General features: G+C 46.8%; 1 long non-coding RNA gene across 1 annotated transcript; it reads left to right on the top strand.

Annotated features, from left to right (window-relative positions):
• Positions 1 to 5,257: 5,257 nt before the first annotated feature.
• LOC147347889 (uncharacterized) lies at positions 5,258 to 8,548 on the top strand. The gene is made up of 3 exons (XR_015152920.1): positions 5,258 to 5,354; positions 7,635 to 7,799; positions 8,320 to 8,548. It is a non-coding gene; the product is annotated as an uncharacterized LOC147347889 (long non-coding RNA).
• The last annotated feature ends 3,198 nt before the right edge of the window (positions 8,549 to 11,746 follow it).

Below are 11,746 nucleotides of genomic sequence, written 5' to 3'. Positions count from 1 at the left end.
CTCCCACCATTGCCAACCCTAGCAGGAGTCCAGATTAGCTCCTGGGGTGTGTGTGTGCCTCTATGTTTGTACGTGTGTGTGCGCGTGCGTGTGTGTGCGTGTGTGCGTGTGTATACTTCCTGCCACGTAAGTGAGTCTGGATGCTTCAAGTAAGCAATGGCCATGACATGCAAACAGCACAGTGAAAAGGGTAGTATCTTTGGGAGTTGAGTGTGCACACAGAGTTTGTATAATGGGTCCAGGTGCAAATATCCAGTTGTTTCCGTGGTTCATACCTGTTTTGTGAGGGGAGTGGTCTTCCCTTGGGATATTAGCTCAAAACTTATGGAGAGAAGGACTACACAGGTGTATCTTAGAGCCAGCAGCTTTGGGCATGGATGATTGGGCAAACCAAGTGAATTGGTACAGGCTTCTGATGTGAAGGAAAAGACTGTGGACATAGGGATCCCAGGCCTGCGGATTCAGAGTTCTGATTGCCTGCAGGGGCTCTGGTTGTTAGTGCAGCAGAGACGTGGAGGGGCTGAGATGCCAGCTGCCTGTCCCAAGACTATAGCAGGAGGGAGCAGAGAAGCACGTAGTGTGGCCCATCTTTGTTTCTGGCACGTCTTTCTGTCCAGACACCAGGCTACAGGGAAGACTTGAGTCTTGTTTTTTAAAACCGCTTTAGCTATTCTCTTTACTTTTCCACTTCATTTTTTTAAAAAAGTAAATGCAATATATATATGCACCACTGGAAGTGCTAAAACTTTCTGTTTTCATTTAACAGTTTGCCATAGATATCTTTCCAATATCTATAGATCTAACTCATTTAAATAACAGCAATAAACCAAAAAGCAAATTGATAGTCTTGTGTTATGTGAATGCAGTGAAAGATTTACTTAACTGGTCTCTTGCCATGGTTTCTAAATATTCTGTTATTAACTAATGCTGATATCAACATTCTTACTATACGTGTAGTTGCACAAATGTTCCCACACACCCATTTCTTGTCATCTGATTTTGCATGGTAAAGACTAAAAGACCAATTACGTAGTCAAATTTTCAGACTTTTCTTTCATGTCTTCTGAGCCTTGTTTTTTTAATACTTCAATAACGTCTCAACTCTGAAATTACAGAATAAAATGTCTTCCGTGCTTGCTTGCTTTCTGTTTTACTTTCACTGTTCCAGCTTACAGTTCACACAGCCCAGCCCCCTGCAGAATCTCCCTTGCTCAGGTTGGCCTGGGCCTTGCAATCTCGCGGGGAGGGCCTCTCCGCCGCGGCCTCCTGCTTTCCACCCGCCCTGGGCCACCTGGGCCTCTGCCGCCTGAGCCGCTCCGCGCCGTGCTCCCCGAGCGGGGAGCCCCCTCCGAGGCTGAGGCCCCCGGCGAGCTCGGGCGTTCGGACGGTCGTCGCCGCTGCGGCCTGCCGGCGACGGCGCCTCATCCCGGGGACACTCGAACCGGTTGTCGGGCGCCCCTGGCGGCCGCTTTCAGATTGTTCTTTCCTTCGGCGACCTTCACAAGGGCTGCGATTCAGCCGGCAAACACGGAGCAGAGCTCCAGAGGCCGGCATCACTGGCGGCGATAACCCCGGTGCTTCGGAGATCTGGGTAAGCCTGCTTCTGCTGAAGATTGGACATGTAGGTTTTCTAGGAGGTGGGCTGGCGCCGCGGTAGTGGGTGTGTGGCTGCTCTCTCGGGTCGACCAGCATTTCCCCGCGCCCATCCATCCGCGGGGCCTCGGAGCAGGCAGGGAGAGGGTCTTTTCGCTCCAGAGTGCCTTAGGCTCAGCGGCCAGGCTCCTGGGTCACCGTTTAGGGCGCTCGTTTCCCTTCCTCGGTACCCCCATACTAGGCTCCGGGGCTTGGCCAGCCCGCCCGAGTCCGTGCTCCGAGGGCTCGTTCCCGGGCGAGCCGGGGCCCCGTCTACGGGCCTGGACGCGTCCTGCTCCCGCTTGACTTGAACGGACAGGCTTGCGTGGCGAGGCCGGGCCGTTTCTCTAGGAGCTGGATGGCGGACGGGACGTTTCCCCTGCCCCAGTGTACAGCATGGCCTATAGCTCGCGACCAAGAGTGACTGTGCCACGAGCGGTGTCCTGAGCCACGTTGACCAGTTTTCCCGTCTTGGCTGGGAGTGGCAGTGTGTCTCCGTCGGCGGACGACGCTGACTTCCGCCGGCCGTACCTGGATCCTGTCCCTCTTCCCCTGGAGTGGGGGACGGGCCGAACGCGCGGAACAAGTTGGCGCTCGGCTGTGGGCCCCGTCCTCGCGGCCTGGGGTTCAGGTCCGCACCAAGGCCGGGAAGCGGGGTAGCTGCTCTCCGACGGCCACTCTCGTTTCTCCTCTCTGCGATTGTCCGCAGGACGGGCTGCGTCTTCGCGGCTACCGCCTGTGGTCTCTTCTGTTCCCCTAGCGACCTCGGCGGTTGTATGGACCCCACACACACGTGTCCCCTCAGCGTGGGTGACAACAGGGAACGTGGCGGGCGAGCAAGGAGTTCGCCCAATGCGCGGCTCCAGTCCTGCTTGGGCTCGGCGGTCAGAAGCGCCAAGCAAATGTTTGAGACACAGAAAGCGTCCGGGGCCGTCCGATGAGGGTCCTGGTGACACGAGAGCCTGGCGCGGTTTTTAGTCTTGAGAGCCTCTGAACACGCGTAAAAGAGGATGCGGGAGAGAAATGCAACCTACGGAGGGAACGAATGAGGAGTGATAACGCTGTGCCTTCCCCACCCTGCGATCCAAATTTGTCCCGGTGGCATTCATGCTGTTTGTAGCTGGGCCGCCGACAGGTCGTCCAGATGGCCAGACTTTAGTACCTTAAAATTTGCTACAGTGGGTTTAGTGGGGAGAAGGTAATGGCAATTGACTCCAATACTCTTGCCTGGGAAGTCCCATGGGCGGAGGAGCCTGGTAGGCTGCAGTCCAGGGGTCTCCAAGAGTCGGGACACGACTGATTTCACTTTGACTTTACACTTTCATGCATTAATGAGTAGGAAACGGCAACCCACTCCAGTATTCTTGCCTGGAGAATCCCAGGGATGGGGGAGCCTGCTGGACTGCCGTCTATGGGGTCGCACAGAGTCGAACACAACTGAAGTGACTTAGGAGAAGCAGCAGCAGGTTTTAGATGAAAGTACTGAAATCTATAATAATGAAAATTACTATTGTTGTTATTCAACGTTAATTATTACCGTTGTCTGTGATTATAAAGTTTATCCACAGAACAGCTGCTCATCTGCTTTGAAGATGACCAAAGAGGAGTTTCAGTATGTCTAAATATTTGTTTAAAAGTAGAGGAAACTCTACAATCCATGAGGCCATACCCTGCAGCAACCATTCTGGCAATCCACACCCCCAAACTCTGCTGCAATAGGCCTCAAGGTCCGGTCTTGGTCAGTGACTGTTTCCTTCTGTATCCTTTCCAATTAGAAACAAATCTGTGGGAATAGGTTCCTCTAAGCAGTCCTATGGGCGCCCCTCTTCCCCTGAGCCTGCTTCCAGCTTCCCTACATCACAAGCTCTGAGCAGCACATGCCTTCCTGTTTTGCTACTGCTCCTATGCGTACCGCTAGTCTCAGCCTAGTGCAAGTGGTGCTGGCTGACCCCTTGCAATGCAAATAGCTGCTAAACTTACTGATCTGTATTTTAAAATCTTCATAAACATGGTAATGGAAGCATAATATTGAGTCAGGAACATGTGTGACATGGTTAACCATTTCCTTACTATTTAGACATTACATATAGGGCTCCTTATAACTTTTCCATGCTAAAACTAAAGCTATTCAAGGAGGGAAGAGAGGCTCGGGAAGCAAGTGATAGACATATATATAAATAATTACGGGTAATTTGCATGGTTGTATGGCAGAAACCAACACAAAATGGTAAAACAATTTTCCACCAATTAAAACAAATTTTAAGAAAGAATACTAAAGCTATGCGAATGCCTTTTGGATGCAAAGACATATTGCTACATTTTTTCACTTTTTTAGTAGAATTCTAAAATTAGAATGACAAGAGGTTTATTGACATCTTTAAAAACTTGCTTTCTAGAAACATATCCATTTATGTATGTGTGTACTGCGCACTAGCCTTCATTTAATTGCCATACTTTGAAAAAAAATAATGTGGAAGAAAGTGTTTTATTTTTTGCTTGTGAGACCAATGTTTTATGTTTTTGTGTTTTTATTCACTATGGAATCTCACCTGTCTGTCCTCAGATTGATATTCGATAAAGACTCAAAGGGATCATGAAGCAGTTGTGGAACATTTTCTCTGAGTAGCTCCCTCCTCTTTGATGCCCTGCCACACAGATTATAGCCTCCCTGTCCTCCCAGCTCACCAGTGTCCTCAATTCAGATTTTTGCCAGAATGTTTATGGTTCCTCTACCTGCAGCTGCAGCGTGAAAACCGCCTGAAGGCAGAGAGCTGCGGAGTCATCAGGTTGATGTGTGTGTTCACCCTCACTCGAGGAACCTAGTCCTGGAACCCTAACACTGTTAGCCTGCTGTTCAGGGTCCGAGAACCATTGTTTCATATTTTGTTCAGCTTTCTAATTACCAATTAATACTGGTGAGGCAATCCAGACACTCTTTGTATTTATTTGGAAGCAGAAAATCACATTTTATTTTAAGAGAAAATTATACTTTTGCATCAATAATTTAAAATCACCTAACCACACATGCTTGAAGGTGTCTTTTGTTTTATAGTCTTTGTTTTGCTCATGAACATGTTAAAATGAAATATCAGGAGACACACCTAGATGGCTTTCCCCACCCCCTAGAAGAACTTTATGTCAATAAATCCTGGGTAAGGTCTTAGGAGTCTCTGAATTTGAATCCTTCAGCTACTATCAAGTCACTGTGGCAATTTTTGCTCCTGTTTTCACAAGATCTGTTGGTGTAATAAGTCACACTAAATTTTCCCACAGCTTATTCGGTGGAGAATTTTTTTTTTTCTCCTCAATCCCAGTGTCCATCTTCTTTTTCACCCACTAGCAGTTCATTCTGCTCTAAAGTTTGCAGTTCACTGTCTCTGGATTGGCTTGAGGTGACCACCTGTGTGACACCTGGCAGCTCACATCTCATTTCTAATCCACGAATTAGAATTAAAGGGACTTTAAGGCTCTTACATTCATTGCTACTGCTACTGCTAAGTCTCGTCAGTCGTGTCCGACTCTGTGTGACCCCATAGACGGCAGCCCACCAGGATCCCCCATCCCTGGGATTCTCCAGGCACAAGAACACTGACGTGGGTTGCCATTTCCTTCTCCAATGCATGAAGGTGAAAAGTGAAAGTGAAGTTGCTCAGTCGTGTCCAACTCTTAGCGACCCCATGGACCGCAGCCTACCAGGTTCCTCCATCCATGGGATTTTCCAGGTAAGAGTACTGGAGTGGGGTGCCATATTACATTCATTACTCAATAAATACTTATCAACTGAGAATTGTAATCACTGGAGGCACATTAATAAATGGGATAGATAGGGACCCTGCCCTCATGTGGCTTTCTGGAGTACACAGACTCTTATAAATAAAAATTTTAATCGGGGAAAATTTTTTGATTAGCATTATAAAGAAAAAAAAAAAAAACTGAGCTTTCCAGGTGACTCAGTGGTAAAGAATCCACTTGCCCAGCAGGAGACATGGGTTCAATCTCTGGGTCAGGAAAATCCCCTAGAGAAGAAAATGGCAACCCGATCCAGGATTCCTGCCTGGGAAATCCCATGGACAGAGGAGCCTGGCAGGCTGCAGTCCCTGGGGTCGCAGGAGTCAGACGTGACTTAGTGACTAAACAACAACACTGATGGAAAACATCAGGATCACGAGGGATGGTGAAGGGGAAACACCAGCATTAGACAGGCTGGTCCAAGGATGCCCATCTGAGAGGTTAATATCTGAGCTGCCATCCAGATGAGCAGAAAACAGCAGCCACTTTAAGCTCTAGGACAACGGCATTCTAGGAGAGGGAAGAGCAGGTACCAGGGTCTTCAGATGGGCACCAACTTGGAGGGTGGAAACACATGGGGGCTGAGTTGACATGAGTGAGCGCACACGTGGTGACGGGAAGGGGGGCGGGGCGGAGGGCAGAGTCAGTGCTAGCTCAGTGCTGGCAGTCCCTGATCCCGGGATTTGATCCTGCTCTGAATACTTCTCACATAATAAATACAGCACATTGATGCCACGTGCCCACACAGATGGATGACGCAGGGCCCTGGCAGTCAGACAGAGTGCATGCAGTAGTCAAGGCACCAGCAAGATCACAGGATCTGAGATCAGCAGGAACCTTGATGGTACCAGAGAGCCTATTTTAAACTCAGGAGACTGAGGAGCAATTTTTGTAGTCTTGGCCAGTATGGACCAAAATAAATTTATTTCTACAGTTTGCAGAACTGTTGCCTCAAAAAAATGTTGGGCTTTTTATGAAGTTTATGTAGAAAGGAAATATAGAACCCATGCCTAGAAATCCCACTTCCATGGGAGAAATCCCACCAGCAAAACTGCTTGGAAAGTTTACAGAATGTGACTTTTAAATTATAAAAGAAGAAGACACTAAAATACAAGAAAAGTTCAGAGACAAAAGGGGTTGATCCAAAGCCAGCAGGCTTTGTCCTGGTGAAAAACCCAGCACACAGCACACTTCCTCACATTGCTGGGATTATTCCTCCCATGCTTTCCCATGGACTGTAGCCTGCCAGGCTCCTCTGTGCATGGAATTCTCCAGGCAAGAATACTGGAGTGGGTTGCCATTTTCTTCTCCAGGGGATCTTCCTGACCCAGGGATCAAACCCATGCCTCCAGCATTGCAGGCAGATTCTTTACGACCCGAACCACCAGGGAAGCCATTGCACTTTACATGGTGCCAATTTAAAATTCAGTTTAATTTTTTTCAGGTTAAGTAATTCCTAAGACCCAAGTAGCTCCCCCTTCATGTTATCTGCCCACTGGCGCATGTAGTCTGCAGGAACCCCCTCTTCCCTGAAGCCCTCCAGTCAGCAGCCTTTTCCACACGTGTCTCCCATCACATCTGTCCACCAGTGTCATGGGCTCTCTGCCCAACTCTGCACAGAACTGTTGCTGACGGCATCTCTTCTAGGCAGGGAGTCATTCTGTCAGCCATCACCTAAACTTCAACGTCCTGCCATGTGAGGTTGTATTTCTATGTTCCTTAAAAGAGCATTTTAACAAAATCTCAATTTGAACGTGAATGGGTTTTACCTACCGATTTTATCTGTTTTTCATTGTATCCTATGGTCTGATTCTTAGCCTCTCATGAAGCAACTCGCCAGGACTTATGAATGACTTCTGATCCCTTTTCCATTTACTGCCACCCTTCTGTGGCACATGCTTCTGTGGCACGTCCTTATTGCCATGACGCTCTCTCCTTCCTTTTGGAATGCCTGCTGTTGCCTTCCTGCCTCTCTGCTGCATCCTGTCCCCGTGTGTGTCTCTCCCTGGCACTCACAGCAGGTTCACAGCAGACTCACTCACATGCTGTCCCCTTTGGAGTCCCTGCCTCCCATTTTAGCTGTGCTATTTGGGTACAAATTCCCAAGTACAAATTCTCCAACCAAGACTCCTGCTCCCATGTCTGGGCTCTGTAGAATCTTCACCTGAAAAATTACCATGGATCAAACCTAATATACCTTTCCTTCTCCCCAGTTACACCCCTTACAGACCCTCCCTCTCTCCTGGGCACCAGGCTCCCTGGGTCAGATCCTCCATGATCCATTTGTCTACACTCAAGGAGTTATCTGGCCACGTTGCTTCCAGCTCTAATGGAGTGAGTTGAGCAGTGATGGACCCAGAGAAGAGTGGAGACAACAGGTACGTACCCAGTGAGGTTGTAACTGCACTGAGAATAAAGGACTGTGCTTATGATAGGAAAGACTGTAGAGTGTTTTGAAGGTTAGAAAACGTTGGAAAGCAGTTTTAAACACAGGTGGGGGAGTGGTGTCATAGAGTAGTTACAGTTTAAAGAGAAAGGCTCATTGCTGGCTCAGAAGGATCTTACTGGTACCATCTTATCAAATGCTCTCTCAGTTACAAATACTCCAGGTTCCAAATCCTTTGGAAATATATCCTACACTTGCTAGCAGCAGAATAGCACAGGTCACAGTTCTCCATTGCAGCATTGCTCGTAATATAAACAGAGTGTTGCATGTCAGTGTTCATCCCAAAGTGGATGGGCAAGAAGTATTATACTACTACATCAGCCGCTCAGTGCACTGCTGTGCAGGAAATTATGTCCTGATAGAGGACAACTTCCAAGGCATTGTCAAATAAATAAAAGCAACATGTACCAAAACACCATGCTTAATATACCACTATTTATGTTTTGAATTAGGGCATGAAGGAGAAATATATTTTCATGTTTGCTTATAAGGAACTCTAGAAGGATCTGTAAGAAACAAAATACTACCTGTGGAGGGAGATGGCCCTGGACACACCGGGTAAACGACAGGAGGCACAGATTAAGGCAAAGTGTATTTTCAGTATCTTGAATCATGTGCCTGTATTATAACCTCTTTGGAATTTTCAATAAATTGAATTTTTAAAACTTCCAAAGAATAAAATGCATTTTACTGTTTTTTATTTTACTATATTATTTTACTGTTTTTACCAACTGAATGACTTTCTAGTTGTTTTACCATGGTTGTTGTTTGGCTTCTCTAAAATGTCTATTCGTGAGTTTTTTTCTTGTGGTTTTGATGTTTTTATTTTAACTTTGGTAAGAAACAAAGAAAAAGATTTATCTCTAAACACCCTAGGTAGTTTGTCCTTTTCTCTTTTCCTCCTTTCGGATACTTTATATTTTCATAACTTTTACTTGCAAGAAAGAGGATAAAGCTATGCTAGTTTGCTAGGGTTGCCAGAATAGAATATCACAGACTGAGGCTTAACAGAATTGCATCAGGTTATCCCATCTCACAGCACTCAGCTGCTCAGAGCTCTCCCTTACTGTGCTATTTTCTCATATCAGCAGTTACATTTTCTCTTTGTTGCTGATTTTAGTTGTCTTTTTTCTTAGTATAACTAAAGATTTGTTACTTTTGTTGATCTGTTTGAAGTAACTTTTGTTTAAAATTGATTTCTTTGGTTTTCCTCTTCTGTATATTTATCTGAGAGCTAGTCTTTACTATTTTCATTCCTTCTTCTAGCTTTGAGTTTGGTTTGCTCTCCCTTTTCTGCCTAGCTGTAAAGACAGGTTGCTTATTTGAGCTTTCTTTCTAATGTACACATTCACAGCTTTATATTTCATTGTTGGTGATGTTTTTGCAGAATCCCATACATGTTGGTATGTTCTATTTATAGTTTGATTTGTCTCCAGGTGTTTTCTAAGTTCCTTTTTTTAAATTATTTTTTAGCCTGCTGGTTATTTAAGAGTGTGTTTAATCTTCACATACTTGTGGATTTTCCCATGTTTCCTTCTACTATTGATTTTTCGTTTCATTACATTGTGACAGGAAAAAGTTCCTTTGTATGATTTGAGTGTATTTAGAGTAGACTTATTTTCTGGCCTAACATATGGTCAGTTTTGGAGAATATTCCCTGTGCACTTGTGAAAAGTATGGAATCTGTCTCTGCCCAGGTCACACGGTGCCCTAGCTGCACGGTTCTCAGGGGTCACCTCTCACTGTCGGGCGCGACTGTTGGGTCGGTCGGCCATTTCCGTGCATTAGTCCCACGGGGAGATCACTGGGACAAAAGGGATGCTTTTCTGTCAGCCAGTGACTCTCAGTACCCCATTCTATGGCAGATAGGCTAAGAGTGAGCTCTGGTACGTCTCGGGAGCCTCTCTCAGACTCACCCCTTGGCTACATTCTCAGAAACGAAATTTTAGCCCTACAAAAGGCCTGGCCCAAATACGAATTCAGTTCAGTTCAGTCGCTCAGTAGTGTCTGACTCTTTGTGACCCCATGGACTGCAGCACACCAGGCCTCCCGGTCCATCACCAACTCCCAGAGCTAACTCAAACTCATGTCCATTGAGTTGGTGATGCCATCCAACCATCTCATCCTCTGCCGTCCCCTTCTCCTCCTGCCCTCAATCCCTCCCAGCATCAGGGGCTTTTCAAATGAGTCAGCTCTTCACATCAGGTAGCCAAAGTATTGGAATTTCAGCTTCAACATCAGTCCTTCCAATGAACACCCAGGACTGATCTCCTTTAGAATGGACTGGTTGGATCTCCTTGCAGTCCAAGGGACTCTCAAGAGTCTTCTCCAACACCACAGTTCAAAAGCATCAATTCTCCAGTGCTCAGCTTTCTTTATAGTCCAACTCGATGCTCACTCTTGCCATCTCCTGTTTGACCACTTCCAATGTACCTTGAGTCATGGACCTGACATTCCAGATTCCTCTGCAATATTGCTCTTTACAGCATTGAACCTTGCTTCTAAGACCATTCCCATCCACAACTGGGTGTTGTTTTTGGCTTTGGCTCCATCCCTTCATTCTTTGAGGAGTTATTTCTCCACTGATCTCCAGTAGCATATTAGGCACCAACCGACCATCCTGGGTAGTTCATCTTTCAGTGTCCTATCTTTTTTGCCTTTTCATACTGTTCATGGGGTTCTCAAGGCAAGAGTACTGAAGTGGTTTGCCATTCCCTTCTCCAGTGGACCACATTCTGTCAGACCTCTCCACCATGACCTGTCCATCTTGGGTGGCCCCACAGGGCGTGGCTTAGTTTCATTGAGTTAGACAAGCTGTGGTCCGTGTGATCAGATTGGCTAGCTGTCTGTGATTGTGGTTTCTGTCTGTCTGCCCTCTGATGCCCTATCTCAGTGCCTGCTGTCTTACTTGGGTTTCTCTTACCTTGGATGTGGGATATCTCTTCACGGTAGCTCCAGCAAAGCACAGCCGCTGCTCCTTACCTCGGACATGAGGTAGCTCCTCTCAGCTGCCGCCCCTGACCTTGGAAGTGCAGCAACTCCTCCCAGCTGCACTCCTGCGCCATGGGGGACCCCAAAAAATGGCCTCTGAAAGGCACACTAGCTTTTGCCAAAAGCAGTGAGAGAACTCAGAATCTCCTTACGTTCAGTCCTTCAGGGCCCTTAGTCAGAATCCGGGTCTCAGGGACTCATGCCTCATGTCTTCCTGTTGCCTCCCTGTCTCCTGTCTCCCTCTGTCTCTCTCCATCAGGTTTCCTAGACGACCCCTACTCGATCTTTCATGCCCACATGATCTCTTGGAGAGGATTCTGAGGTTCCCTCTGATCCAGGTCTTCCTCCTATATTCAAAAGCCTGAAGGATCAAAAGCTCTCCTAACATTCTGAAGATCCCCTTCTAACTATGCTTATCTCTCAGGTGGAGAGAGAACCGAGCTTCCCCCACCCCTGAACATCCTAAAGAATTCCCTTGTAACTACTCCTGCTTCTCAGGATGGGGAAGGACCAAGCTTCCCCCACTCCTGCAAATTCCCTTAACCCTTCAGATCCTTCTGATGGAACAAAGACCTCCCTTCCCACCAGAGGGACAATCCAAGATTTGTATCAGCTGATCTGCCCCTGACAGCAGAGTCAATTTGAGCACTATTCAGCCTATAATTTAGGTATAAAACTATGACTACAGAAAGGAAAGGTGACTTTCTGACACAGGATGGCCATGATATTCTTTAGACTTCGGAGAAAACTTGTTAAACTGAGAAAAATTTTTTCTTACAACAAGTTTGTTAAAAAGACTGCCTAGGGAAAAGCTTGAAGTTAACCCCTTTCATTCCCTGAAATACATGAAATACACAGCCCACTTTGCCTGAAACCTCAGCCTTGGGC

The sequence above is a fragment of the Bos grunniens genome, chromosome 23 (assembly GCF_055505025.1).
Source record: "Bos grunniens cultivar Pamir isolate PY7600 chromosome 23, Bosgru_T2T1.0, whole genome shotgun sequence".
NCBI lineage: Eukaryota > Metazoa > Chordata > Mammalia > Artiodactyla > Bovidae > Bos > Bos grunniens.
This window is presented reverse-complemented; position numbering and strand designations above follow the sequence as displayed.